The 15304-nt window shown below is 44.7% G+C and overlaps 1 protein-coding gene across 4 annotated transcripts in view; it reads right to left on the reverse strand.

Annotated features, from left to right (window-relative positions):
- ANKRD12 (ankyrin repeat domain 12) overlaps positions 1-15304 on the reverse strand; it is a 174135-nt gene that overhangs the window by 141292 nt on the left and 17539 nt on the right. Inside the window, exon 2 of one of the 4 annotated variants that reach the window (XM_077492458.1) lies at positions 3115-3201. The exons of the other annotated variants lie outside the window; for them this stretch is intronic. The gene's annotated coding sequence lies outside the window, so the exon portion shown is untranslated. The remainder of the gene's footprint in view (positions 1-3114; positions 3202-15304) is intronic. 4 annotated transcript variants of the gene reach the window in all.

A 15304-nucleotide genomic window follows, 5' to 3' on the forward strand; every position in this document is an offset into this window, starting at 1 on the left:
CCCTGCGGGTTTCATTTTTTGCACTATAAACAAAAATAGAGCAACAATTTTGAAAAAAAACAAAAAAAAAAAAAACGCATTATTTTTTACTTTTTGTTATAATAAATATCCCCCAAAAATATATAAAAAAAATTTTTTCCCTCAGTTTAGGCCGATACGTATTCTTCTACATATTTTTGGTAAAAAAAAAAAAAAAGCGATTATTGATTGGTTTGCGCAAAAGTTATAGCATTTACAAAATAAGGATAGTTTTATAGCATTTTTATTAATCATTTTTTATTATTTTTTTTTTTTTTACTAGTAATGGCGGCGATCAGCGATTTTTATTGTGACTGCGACATTGTGGGGGACCCATCTGACATTTTTGACACATTTTTGGGACCATTGTCATTTATACAGTAATCACTGCTATATAAATGCAGTGATTCCTGTGTAAATGACACTGGCAGTGAAGGGGTTAACCAGTGGGTGACAGTGTAGGGGATAAGTGTTCCTAGGGGTGTGTTACTAACTGTGGGGGGGGGGGTTGGGCTTTCATTTAGTGAACACTGATCTCTGCTCCAATCACATGGAGCAGAGCAGAGATCAGCGTCATTAGTTGCTTAGCAGAATGGAGGAAATGCCGTGTAAACAGCCGTCCCGGGGATGGCGCGACCAGACTCACGGGGGTCCCGACCACCGCGGGAGCGCGCCGCCAGCGGCGCGCTCCCGATGGCAGGGCGACATTAAAGATTGGACGTACCTGTACGCCAATATGCCTGCCCGTGGCATTCTGTCAACGTACATCGTCATGCGCTGGTCGGGAACCGGTTAAGTACTGAAGTTTGGCGTCATTCCATGAGTGTGCGCAATTTTAAAGCGTGACATGTTTGATATCTATTTACTCGGCGTAACATCTTTCACATTATATAAAAAATTGGGCTAACTTTAATGTTTTGTTATTTTTTAAAACCTGAAACTCCCCCCCCCCCCCCCCAAAAAAAGTGTTTAAAAAATTGTCGCGCAAATACTGTGCGAGATAAAGTTGCAATGATCGCCATTTTATTCCCTAGGGTGTCTGCTAAAAAAAATATATATATATATATATATATCTCTATAATGTTTTGGGGGTTCTGAGTAATTTTCTAGCAAACAAATTAGGATTTTACGTGTAGGAGAGGAGTAGGAGAGGAGTGCCAGAATAGACCTGATATGCTAAACACAGCTTTATAAATAAAAAAAACACACACACTCAATCTTGAGCTTTTTACAATAGTACCAATTTAATAATGCACTTGTGTGCGTTTTCAACGTTTAAGCTCTGCCATGTCGGGATTGCCCAATCTTTGCTGCATTTGGAGTTCGATTAAAATACTTGAATGTTATCCAGGGATTTTAGTTTTCCAATTAGCCAATGTGCACATTTTTTAATGTAGCAATTTCCAAATATCGACTGCTCTCATTTCCCAAAGTGAAGCAATCAGCAATTTTAGACTGTTTCACCGGCATTATGTGCTGAATAGCTTTACTGGTTAATACTATGCAGTTTAGGGATAATGTGTTTAATTCTTTTAGCATAGGCTTTTAGCAGCGTTTAGTGGCAGGGGCTTTTGGAGGCAGGAAAAAATAAAATAAAAAAATTTAAAACCATACCCACTGCCAATGCTTCCAGGAGCAGTGGCATTTTGGCAGAACAAAACACTTGACACTTGTAATTGCTAGGCACGTTTAGCGCTTGAGCGTTAATTTCATGGACCAGAATAAAACATTATTTTGGCCAATAAGATCAATTAAACACCCAGGCGCATTTAAGATATCCCCAGAGTGACTCAATGATACTGAGATCAGGAGACTGAGATGGCCACTCCAGAACCTTCACTTTATTCTGCTGTAGCCAATGACAGATCAACTTGGCCTTGTGTTTTGGATCATTGTCATGTTGGAATGTCCAAGTACGTTCCATGAGCAGCTTTCTGGCTGATGAATGATCCTCCAGTATTTTTTTTGACAACATACGGAATTCATCTTGCCATTAATTTTGACCAAATTTCCTGTGCCCTTGTAGCTCACATATCCAGAAAAACATCATCAATCCACCTCCATGTTTCACAGTAGGAATGGTGTACCTTTCATCATAGGCCTTGTTGACTCCTCTCAAAATGTAGCGTTTATGGTTGTGGCCAAAAAGCAAAATTTTGGTCTCATCACTCCAAATGACTTTGTGCCAGAAGGTTTGAGGCTTGTCTCTGTGCCGTTTGCAGCCCATTTTTCTTCAAATGCCTCCTTATTGTGCATCTTGAAATAGCCACACCACATGTTTTCAGAGAGTCCTGTATTTCAGCTAGTTATTTGTGGGTTTTTCTTTGCATCCTGAACAATTTTCCTGGTAGTTGTGGCTAAAATTTTAGTTGGTATACCCGGCCATGGTTTGGTTTCAACAGAACCCCTCATTTTCCACTTCTTGATTAGAGATTGGCATTCTCAATTCCTTGGATATCTTTTTATATCCCTTTCCTGTTTTATACAGTTCCACTACCTTTTCCTGCAGATCCTTTGACAATTCTTTTGCTTTCCTCATGACTCAGAATCCTTAAACGTCAGTGCAGCACTGGATGAAAGATGCAAGGGTCTGTCAGAAGTCCAGAAACTCATTGACCTTTTGTATACACACACAAATTATAAGCAAACAGAAAGCAGGTGAGGATGTTACCTTTAATAGCCTTTCAAACCACTTTGCATGCATTTGTGTGCATATTATCAGGCCAAAATCACCAGGGGATGTAAACTTTTGATCAGCGTAGTTTGTTAGGATTTATAAAAAGACTAAACACATTTGGCTGATAATAAATGGCTTCAGCCAAACACTAACCAAGAAAAGTTATGTTATTTGTATTCCCTGAAAAATGGCAGGAAAAGGAATCAAATTCTGCCAGGGTATGTAAACTTATGAGCACACCTTGTGGTAATTGCAAATGAACTGCAAGACAGCTGGAGAGCTCTTAAAGATCTATTAAAAAGTCTAAAAACCAAGCACTACCATAGTGGCAGGTTTGAGGTTCTTTATTTCAGGGCAGATTGCAAAGCAATATTCAGACTTATCGCATTAATATAAAAAGTAAAAAGAAATACACTAACACTTTTTGAAATGTCCAGACTCAGGCCTCTTATTACGTAAACATGACAGAGGAGGATGCTGCTTCTTTCACCAAAATAATCAAGTACCTGCAAAAGGACAATTACAGAGAAATGTGTTTTTTTTTTTTTTTTTTTAAATGGTAATACCTAAACCTCTTATTGTACACAATTTTTCAAGGAATTCTACCTACGCTACCTCTAAAAGGAATGCAATTCTATACAAATTTTAAGCGTCTGGATCAATAAAGTTACAAATACTTAGGCCCACCTTCCAAACATTTCCACTTGAGACATTTTCTTATGTTATACAGCTCAGCTTGTGAGATCGGGTGGAAAAAAAAAAAAAGGACATAAAACCAAAAGACTGAGTGTTTTCCAGTGAAATGATCACTCACCAAGTAATAGCAGACCCAGCAGTATAAAAACCAATACTTATAAATAGTAGTAATAGAAGAATTACGTTTGTTCAGGATGAACTGGAGCTTAGTTACGTAGCATGAGGCTGTATATTTTGCAATATTCAAATTTTTGGTAAACTCATTCAATGAATCCAAGCTGAGATAATGCACTACATTGATGCATTCACACAATTTCACAGTAACCGTGAGATAAAACAAAGTTCAGGAATATTGCTTTATCCCATTGTTTTGAAAATGATGTACAATGCAAACTGTATGACTGTTTAGGCTGCAGTCACACCTGAGCGTATTGTTTTCAGGTGTTTTTGCAGAGTTTTTGTACAGGCATTTCGAGGTCCCAAGGTCACTAATGTAAAAAGCAGTAAAATGCATGTAATCTGCCTAAAAAGAAGCTCATGTACTTTTTTGAGCTTCAGGCAACAGCTGATTGCAGAAAAGCCAACATATCACCAATATTTTTAAAAAAAGGGCCAAAATACATCCCTGGGAATTACAGATCAGTTAGCCCAACATCAATAATATGCAAGCTCTTGGAGGGGATAAGGGACTATATACAAGATTTAAGTAAGGAAACCGGTATTAGGAGTAATCAGCATGGATTCATGAAGAATCGTTCTTGTCAAACCAATCTATTAACCTACTATGAGGAGGTGAGCTGCCATCTAGATAAAGAAAGGCCTATAGATGTGACGTATCTGGATTTTGCAAAGCAATTGACAGTTTCCCATAAACGTTTACTGTACAAAGGTCTGCTGGCATGGACCATAGGGTGAGTACATGGATTGAAAACTGCCTACAAGGGGGAGTCCAGAGGGTGGTGATAAATGGGGACTACTCAAAATGATCAGGGGTGGGAAAGTGGGGTCCCCCGGTGTTCTGTGCTGGGACCAATCCTGCTTAATTTGTTCATTAACAACCTGGAGGATGGGGTAAAGAGTTCAACCTCTGCATTTGCGGATGGCAACTACATGGCAAATGAGGTTTAATGTAGAAAAATGTAAAATAATGCATCTCGGTGGCAAAAATATGAATGCAATCTACTCACTAGGGGGTGAACCTCTGGGGGAAACTAGGATGGATAAAAAGGACCTGGCGGTACTAGTAGATGATAGGCTCAGCAATGGCATGCAATGCCAAGCTGCTGCTAACAAAGCAAACAGAATATTGATATGCATTAAAAAAAAGGGGGGGGGGGGGGAATAAACTCCAGGGATAAAGAGATAATTCTCCTGCTCTACAAGACACTGGTCCAGCCGCACCTGGGAGTATGCCGTCCAGTTCCGGGCACCAGTCCTCAGGAAGTACTAGAAACAAAGCGAGTACAGAGAAGGGCAATAAAGCTAATAAAGGGGTCTGGAGGATATTGGCTATGAAGAAAGGTTGCGAGCACTGAACTTATTCTCTCTGGAGAAGAGATGTTTGAGAGGGGATAAGATTTCAATTTTAAAAATACCATACTGGTGACCCCACAATAGGAATACAATTTTTTGCGGAAGGGAGTTTAAGTTTAAAATTTGAAAAATAGGATTTTTGTACTCACCGTAAAATCCTTTTCTCCGAAGTTCATTGACAGACAGCACCTTTAATCTTGACCTAAGGGTTATATCGCCACCTTTAGGACAGGACGAGGCAGAATGCATAAAAACAGCAAAACTGTACAGTACCGCCCAGGGGGTGGCCCTACTGGCTATGACCCCTCACTCTGCTACCAGCAGTTCAGTTTGTGGGGAGGCATAAATTAGCCGATAATGCCCCCATGGAGCCACCAACACATCTGGCGCGTCCGCCCGGGGATCTCTTAACCTGGCCACAAACCTCTGTACCTTCTGATTGAGCCGGGAGGCCAAGAGATCCACATCTCAGCGTGCCCCACCTTATGCAAATGATCCGAAACGCTTCCAGATGCAATGACCACTCCCCCTGGTCCAGCAGCAGATGACTGAGGTAGTCCGCCTGCCAGTTTTCTACGCCCGGAATGTATGCGGCTGACAGAACCGCCACACATCGCTCTGCCCACTAGGATGTCAGGTACCTCCAGTGCAGCAGCTGAGCTCCTTGTCCATCCTTGATGGTTGACATACGCTGCTGCCGTGGCATTGTCAGACTAAATCCTGACCAGACACCCCTGTAGCCTCTGCGACTATGAAGAGGAACCGCCTGATTGGCCGAAGCTCCAGCACACTCATCGGCAGGCGGGATTCTTCCTGCGTCAAGTGACCTTGGGCTGACTGTACGCCCCAAACTCTCCCCCCCCCCCAGCCGATCAGGCTGGCGTCCGTCATGATCCCCGCCCAATGAAGAGGAAGGAACGACTTCCCGGACCAAAGAGCCGGAGACCTTAGACAAGGGAATCCCTGCCTAGCTGGTTCACCTGAATTTGACAATCCAGGGATGTCAGAGATTTATCCCATTTGGACAGGATCTCTTTTTTGCAAGACTCGAGTGTGGAATTGAGCATACAGTACAGCCGCAAAAATGGCTACCTTGAGACCCAGAACTCGCATGCAAAAATGCAGCGATGACCACTGGGACATCAACAACTGCACTGCCGATTGAAGAGTATTCAGCTTGTCTGAAGGGAGAAAAAAAACTCTCGCCTCTGAAGAGTCCAGAATTAACCCCAGGTACTCCAGGCGCTGAGTCAGCATCACAGATTTCTGGAGGTTCAACACCCAGCCAAACTCCCAGAGAGTATGTATGGTGATCTCCACGTCCTCCCTTAATTCTGAGACAGAAGCTGCTCTCAGGAGATCGTCCAGGTAACCCACGATTGCAATGCCTCGTCTTAGCAATGCCAGAATTGGGGATAGCACCTTGGTGAAGACCCTTGGTGCCGTCACTAGGCCAAAAGGGAAGAGCTACAAACTGCTAGTCCCTGACCGCAAAAATTGCAGAAACCTCTGGTGTCTGACACATATGGGGACATGCAAGTATGAGTCCTTGATAGGGATGCACCGAATGGTTTTTTTTGTGGCGAAACCGATACCGAAAATGAAAAATACACTAGGCCGAAAACCAAAACCAATACCGAAACAGCACCGATACCGAAAATGACTGTTTTTAAAAAATATTTTTATAGAGGAGGTGGCCAGAGACTGGGGACACGGTACAGGAGGTGGCCAGAGACTGGGGACACGGTACAGGAGGTGGCCAGAGACTGGGGACACGGTACAGGAGGTGGCCAGAGACTGGGGACACGGTACAGGAGGTGGCCAGAGACTGGGGACACGGTACAGGAGGTGGCCAGAGACTGGGGACACGGTACAGGAGGTGGCCAGAGACTGGGGACACGGTACAGGAGGTGGCCAGAGACTGGGGACACGGTACAGGAGGTGGCCAGAGACTGGGGACACGGTACAGGAGGTGGCCAGAGACTGGGGACACGGTACAGGAGGTGGCCAGAGACTGGGGACACGGTACAGGAGGTGGCCAGAGACTGGGGACACGGTACAGGAGGTGGCCAGAGACTGGGGACACGGTACAGGAGGTGGCCAGAGACTGGGGACACGGTACAGGAGGTGGCCAGAGACTGGGGACACGGTACAGGAGGTGGCCAGAGACTGGGGACACGGTACAGGAGGTGGCCAGAGACTGGGGACACGGTACAGGAGGTGGCCAGAGACTGGGGACACGGTACAGGAGATGGTCAGAGACTGGGGACGTGGTACAGGAGATGGTCAGAGACTGGGGACGTGGTACAGGAGATGGTCAGAGACTGGGGACGTGGTACAGGAGATGGTCAGAGACTGGGGACGTGGTACAGGAGATGGTCAGAGACAGAGGACGTGGTACAGGAGATGGTCAGAGACAGAGGACGTGGTACAGGAGGCATCCCCCATTGCAGGCCAGTGTGCCCCATTGCAGGCCTGTGTGTCCCCTTTTGCAGGCCTGTGTGTCCCCTTTTGTTGCAGCCTGTGTAGGGAAGAGAGCCGGCTCCGCCGCCTGTTTGATCACAGCGCCGGGAACATCACAGCTTTCATTTCAATAGCTGTGTGTTCCCGACCGCGCGCCGTCACACGCAGCCCCTCCCCCTTGTCCGGGCACTTTGATAGACAGATCATCCGTCCAATCCTGCGGATGATCTGTCTATCTAAGTGCCCGGACAAGGGGGAGGGGCTGCGTGTGACGGCGCACGGTCGGGAACACACAGCCATTGAAATTAAAGCTGTGATGTTCCTGGCGCTGTGATCAAACAAGCGGCGGAGGCGGCTGTCCTGCGCTATACACCCCCCATGATGGGCGTCACCAGGGGCGGGGGCGGAGCCCCGCCCCCACCCAGGCCACGCCCCATTTTCGGCTCCATTATCGGCCGTTTTTCTCTTTCGGCAAATTGCCGAAAAGGGCATTTTCGGCCGATATGTTTCGGCGGCCGAAATTTCGGTGCATCACTAGTCCTTGATGTCCAAAGACGCCAAGAAATCCCCCTGATGGGAGTGCAGAGACCACGGAACAAACAGATTCCATCCTGAACCTTCGCACCTTCACAAAACAGTTGAGGGCCTTGAGGTCCAGGACTGGACGGACCCCTTTCTTCTCTGGGACTACAAACAGATTGGAGTAGAATCCCTGAAACCTTTCCGGCGTCGGTACAGGTACTATCACCACGCGCAGCAGCAGGTCCTGTACTGCCCCAGACAGGGCCTCCTGACGAGCAGGCAGAAGATGAAGGTTGGAGAGAAAAAAAAAAAAAATCTGTTTGGCAGACAAAGAATTGTAGGCTGACAAAACCAGTTCACAGACCCACTGGTTGTAAAGGAGAGAAGTCCACCGGACTTCAAACTCCTGAAGGCGGCCCCCACCCGAGGAGTCAGGCGGGGGCGGACCTTCACGCGGCAACATATTTGCTAGCAGGCTTGTTCAGCTTGTGAAACCGTGACGTTTCCCTCCGCGGGTACCTTGTCGGACTGGGTGGACGAAAAAGCAGATTGTGAGCGGAAAATGAGGGCCCCTGCCTATGGCGTGGCTCCTTACCCTTCCTGGACTGTGGGAGCAAAGTGCTCTTTCCCCCAGTAACATTCTTAATAATGTCATCCAGTGAGGCTCCAAATAGCCTCTCACCTTGGAAGGGCAAATCTGCCAGTGCTTTCTTAGATGCCTGGTCCGGAGACCAGCACTTAAGCCAAATCAAGTGCTGATACCGAGGCTCTAAAAAGCAAAGGCCATCCACCAACTGGTCTGCCAGTTCCACACAGACTGGGGAAACCTGTTCCTTCTCCAACTCAGCCCATTCAGTAAGCATTTGTGACACCAAGGCCATGGCTAACATTGGCCACAATGCGGACCCCGCCACCGTAAACATGGACCAGGCCACCGCCTTGAACCTTCTGTCGGCAGGGTTCTTAAAAGCAGGGGACGCTTCCACTGGGATCCTTACCTTATTTAACCTAGATACCGGGGCGGGTCAACAACCGGAGATGTCCATTTTTTCAGGAAACTCTCCACAAAAGGGCACGGCCATTCGTTTCGGGACTGAAAAGGCCCCATTCCTTGTAAATGAAGGAAGTCATCCTCACTGTCCGAACAGTCCTGGTCCACATCCTCTGAAATGTCAGAACAGGGGCCGTCTGTCACAGCAGGACCAGAGTCTAAATCAGAGCTTTACCCAGAAGACAGTGGGGGGGCTTTTTTATTTATTTATTTATTTTTTTACACCCCTTGCACCCGCAAGCCACTTCTGCCCTGGCAGCAAAAGATTCCAGGACTGCCGACAGAGCGTCCATAGGCACCTCAGGTGCAAGGAAACCGGTTGCTATAACAGGGATGTCTGGGGAAGAAGCACTAGCTTCTGACACTATGCTGACCCACTCTCGCCTGTTACCCTTAGGGACCTAAGGCAAGCAACAAAAAAAATGCCCACCCTCCTAGCTGCCACAGACTGAGGGGCCCCCCACAGGACTTGCCACCCTGACCCAGGTACTGCGCTGTGCTGCCACCGCCCGCTCTCCCCTCTGGCTGCCACAAGGTGTTCTGTGTCAGTTTCACGCTGTTCCAGGTTTAACTAGCGCCCAGCGCTAGAGTATAACAGATCTGAGGCTACTAAGAAAATGACCGCCTCAGCAAAAGCGCCCAAAACTGTCATTTTGAATGATCTGTACCAGGCTCCAATTGTGAGGAGGTAGGGCAAGCAGTAAAAACGAAAGTGAAACCTAAGCAGCTTATAAAACTTGTGATCTTTCTGCTCAAAGATTGAAGTGCATTATTCCTCCCTTGAGGAGCAAAATGCCAGCAGGCCATAAAAGAGACCCAGTTTGGGAATATTTTAATGAAGCTCCCCACCTATGGGTAAAGCAGGTATGCATGCAAAATGCAACAAAGAGATGCAAGGCCCGGCAAGCAAATGGGTGAATGCTGAAGCAAATTATAATTTTATTTATGATGCTTATTAACCACTTCAGCCCCAGAAGGTTTTACCCCCTTATTGACCAGGCCATTTTTTGCAATACGGCACTGCGTTATTTTAACTGATAATTGGGGTCATGCGATGCCATAGCCAAATAAAATGAATGACTTTTTTCCACACAAATAGAGCTTTCTTTTTGTGTTATTTTATTACTCTGCGGTTTTTATTGCTTGCGAAACAAAAAACAAAGTCTTCAAATTTAGGCCAATATGTATTCTGCTTTTAAAATAAGCGTCTACTGATTGGTTTCCACAAAAGATATAGCATCTGATATAGCATATATAGCAAACTATGGGATATTTTTATGGCATTTTTACTACCAGTACTGGCAGCGATCAGTGATTTTTAGCGGTACTGCGACATTGCAGCAGACAACTGAAACTTTTGCAGACCAGTGACATTAGTGTTCAGTACTAAAAATATGCACCATTACTGTACCAATGACACTGGCAGGGAAGAGGTTAACATCAGGGGAGATCAAGGGTTAAGTGTGTCCCTAGCAGGTGCCACTGTGTGGGGATGGACTGAGTGAAGGAACACAGATCCATGTTCCTACTTAGCAGGAACAGAAGATCTGTGTCCTCCCCTGTGATTACAGCAAGCTGCCTCATTTACATAGGCACATCACCATTCTGTCTCTCTGGGGAACGACCGCTGATTGGCTCCCCCTCTGTCCAATGGGTGTGCACAGCAGTGTTAATTTTGGCAAAAAATTTCGATTTAGGCCCCTTTCACACATGCGGACGATATGTCCGTATTTCATCCATCTGTTTGCGGATGAAATACGGACATACATTCATCCCTATGGGATAGCGGGTGTCTGCGGATGAACATCCGCATACACCCGATATCGTCCGCCTCCGCTACTGTCCGATTCTGCAGACGGAGGAAAATCCTATTTTTCTATCCGTCTGCAGAGCGGATCGGATGAACACGGACAGACGGTCCGTGCTCGTCCGATCCCCATAGAGGAGAGTGGAGAGCTGACAGGGCGGTCCCTGCACAGTGTGCGGAGACCGCCCTGTCCGCCGCAGGCTCAGCGGGGACAACGGAGCGATCCCCGCTGAGCGAGCGGATCATCACGGGGCGGATCAAGGGGCCTTAGTTGTCTTGGAACTAACATGACAGTTTTTTGTTTTAGTTGACTAAATCTCCAGTACATTTTAGTCGACTAAAACTCATTTTAGTCGTCTGAAAACAAATGGGTGTAATTAAATTGTACTGCATTAACATTTCTCTACAATTTTCAAACTCATTATATACTGCCGGAGTGGGGGGGGGGGGGGGGGAAACCAAAACAAAAACAAAAAAACAACACAAATATTAAGGTATTTAGGTATGAACAAGCACTAAAGGCCAATGTTAATTTTGATGTCAAATTTCAATTTAGTTTTAGTCTTTTGACTAAAATTACATTTTAATTTTAGTCCCATTTTAGTCAACTAAAATGTTTTAGCCATTTTAGTCAACAAAATGAACACTGGTGCGCAGCATTATACACTGGTACATGATTTTGCGCAATAGAGCCACCCTGCCACAGTATATATGTGGTGGTTAAAATGTGGCACTTTCATAAGCTTTATTCACAGTACACTAAAAATATATAGGCTGCCTTTATTTGGTATTTTAAAGTGGTTGTAAACCCCTACAAACCACTTTGACCTACAGGTAAACCTAGATTAAGGCTTACCTGTAGGTCCAAGAATTATCTTCTAAACCTATACGGCGCCGTAGACAGCGGCGTGCAGGTGCACTGGGCATGCTACTGCTAATGGCGATATGCCGTTAGTGGCGGCTCCAGTGAGCATGTGCGGGAGTGCCGTCATCGCTGCTCCGGTGCTGTGGGGGGCCGGAGCAACTATACCTGGAAGAAGATGGATGCTCCGTGCTACAGCGGTGACATTTCTGACTCCCGTGTCAGGCAAGTGACACATAATGGGCTACTATGCGATACATACTAGCCCATTATGCTTTGGGAGACAAAGAGGAAGTAAACCCATCAGGGTTTACTTCCTCTTTAAGGCTCGGTTTACACTATTGGGCCCAACTGAAGTCCCAAACCTTTTCTCTCTATAGTCCTGTACATCCATATATGATCTGTGATGGATTTTTGCCTAAAAATGCAATACAGCTTTTCTGCCTCATGATCTACCACTCAAATAGTCTATGCTGACAGTGCTTAAAAAGTGATACTTCTTGTATCGTTTATTGTTCTTTAAAAATAACAAAAACGTATACTTACCTGCCCTGTGCAGTGGTTTTGCACAGGGCAGCCCTGATCTGCCTCTTCTCGGGTCCCTCCCCGGAGCTCCTGGCCCCTTCCTCTTGATGAGTGGCCCCACAGCAAGCAGCTTGCTATAGAGGAACCCGAGCCAAGCCGCAGCTCTGCTTGTCCATTCAGACACGGAGCCGCGGTTCAGCCTCACCCCCTTTCTTCCCCGATTGGCTAACTGACTGACAGCAGCAGGAGCCAATGGCACTGCTGCTGCCTCAGCCAATTAGGAGGGAGAGCCCCAGACAGCCGAGGCATTTGTGCACATAACTGAGCTCCATCTCGATCCAGCAAAGTATTAGTGGGGCTTCTGCACACTGAAAGTTTATCTGAATGCATTAAGATAAAAAAACAAAAAACCCTCTGCTTTTATAATCAATAATAACTGCTACACCCCTCAGTACAATTAGCATTCTGTGTAAATGGAACCATGACACACTGGGGAAAGCAATGTCTTGAACGCATTGAAAATGCATCAAAAACGTGCATGCAGAAATGTATCCGAACACATGCGACTGCATTTCTGTGGTGCAAACAGGCCCTTAGGCAGACTAAAACCATGCCTGACAAACGGTTTAAAAACAAAACAAAAAGAAAAAGAAAAAAAACAAAAAAAAAAACAAAACAGAAGTATACCTGGGCTGCTAGGAAACCATCATGAAGCGGGATGATAAAGGCAATCACAAAAGTCTGCTGTTATTGTCACATCACAAACAAACTTGCAACTGCCCAACTGCCACAAGAACAATAGTCATTTGTGTCACACAAATACTACAATTCATAGTCATATTATATTTTAGACCTAAAATTCACCATCAAAATTTTAGTGTAGAATCTTTAGGAAGCCTGAAACAAAGGACAGTGGCAGTGCAAATACATATTGGCAATAAAGTAGAAAATGCTAAAAACCTAAAGTGCTGAGCAGCCAGTTGCAAAACTGCAGAAATAATTCAAGGACACAGGACAGCTGCAGTGTCAAATGAGAGCAAAAAAACAAAAGGTTTTGACTACAGCAGGAAATAAACATGGTTTTTGCAAAGAAGAAAAAAAAAAATAAAAAATAAAAAAAAGACTCCGTACAGAAGATTATACTTGGGGTGCCAAATTTAAAACACCCAGTCAGGAGCAAAAAACGAGGCAATTTTGCCTATTAAAAGGTTTTCACTATATTGTAACACTAAAAGATGTAGCCACACTACAATGTTTAACACACAAAAAGGGTATATGAAAGCACAAAGCAATTAATATGCAATGGGTATTGTTTCAGACGTATGTGCTCTGTGTAGGTCAGCATCACCTTTGCGTCAGCAAGAAGACTTCCCAACAACTATAGCTCAGTCTGTATTCTATTAAATGTCTACGTCGTCTAGGCTGAGAAACATCTGATACGCGATTTCAACCATAATGACAAAGAAAAGTAAAATACCCAACATAAATGCATGAGGATGTCAAATTCACAGCAGCTAAAACCATGAGAACAAAAGAATACTTGAGCAAGCATATACCTTCTATATATGCAGCTACTCAGAGGACAAAGAAAAATATGTTTTTACATTATCTATTCCATTTTGGATCGTTTGTGATTTAACTACAAAGGTTATTGATTTTAAAGGGCAAAGAAAAAATAAATAAATAAGAAAGAAAACAATAAAACCTATACAATATGGACTACGATAGTCTCATGCTACTAAGCAATTTATCGGCTTGTCAACAATCATCTCCTGCAGCACATTGTTTTCACTGTATTGCAAAGGAGTGTAGTGAAATTTGTCAGTAGAAACCGATTAAAGTGAACCATATACATATAAAATGTGCGGGGGGAAAAAATATATATATATATTTAATACAAATTCATACTTGCCTTTTATATAAAAGTACAATAGGGGGGGGGGGAGGAGGGATTTACTGACTGGAGCAAGCTGTGCATGACAGCCAATCAGCTGTTGACTTTCATTTTCAAAGCTTACATGAAAAAGCTGAGGATTGAAGCCAACTGGTATTGGGATTGATATAAAGCTGGCATTGTGCTGTGCCAAGACATGCGGTGCCACCCTGTCCAGTGCAGAAAAAGAAAAAAACTGCAGACTGCATTTTTTTTTATGTACTGCAATGGACATTAAACCAGTTTTGTGGTGAGAACATTGCTTTCTATGCACCCCAGCAGGGATCTGCTTTTATCCAGTGCGCAAACAATGCAGGTCACCGCGGATGGTTTGAACATACCATGAAAATAAGACCAAAAGCAGCTCATACATTCATCTTATTTTTCATTAAGCCAGCGGGTTGAATGAGAAAAAACGATCCGATGATGAATCTTCCCATTGTGCAATAGTGTTCTGATGTCGGGGGCTTTCCCTGCTGTCAGAATACACTGATCGGTGTTGCCAGCTATAGCCGACAGCACTGATCAATTGGAAAAAACCTGAAGGCTGGTAGTACAGAAGTCGATTGGTAGGCTGACTTGTGTAAAACCCAAGTGCCCATACATGGATTGAAATTCAGCAGGAATCCATGTATGGCCAACTTTATTCAGTGTGTGGCTATGAAACTGATCCCATGGTTACTACAAAGTCAAGTTATATGACACTTATGTATTGTACACGATATAATTTAGATTGAGCTCTCGTTCACATTGAACATGGCTTTGAAATCGTGCAACTTTATGTGAAATGACGCGATTTCAAACGCGACATGAAAGACATCTATGCAGCCTAATGCACAGATGTCTATTGAAGTCGCCAAAAGTAGCGCAGGAACTAGAGTTGCAAATTGGTGCAGCGCCACAAAGTCAGCGTGGCAATAGGCTGCGACTTGTCATGTGATTGGAACTGTCAAATTGCATGACAAAATTTCTCCAATGTGAACAGGGGCTTAAAGAACAAAGTTGTTACGTTTCTTATAAAGCCAATTCACACCTATATGTTTAAATTAAAGAGGAGCTGCACAAAAAAAAAAAAATATTAAAAGCCAGCAGCTACTAATATTGCAGCTGCTGACTTTTAATAATATCACACTTACCTGTCCCAGGTTCCAGCGATGTCGGCGGCAGATGACGAACGGTCGCTCGTCTCGCTGCAGCCACCGCCGCCATCCTCTGTC

Source organism: Lithobates pipiens, unplaced genomic scaffold (genome assembly GCF_037356315.1).
Source record: "Lithobates pipiens isolate NorthernLeopardFrog02 unplaced genomic scaffold, aLitPip1_a1.2 Scaffold_19, whole genome shotgun sequence".
Taxonomy (NCBI): domain Eukaryota; kingdom Metazoa; phylum Chordata; class Amphibia; order Anura; family Ranidae; genus Lithobates; species Lithobates pipiens.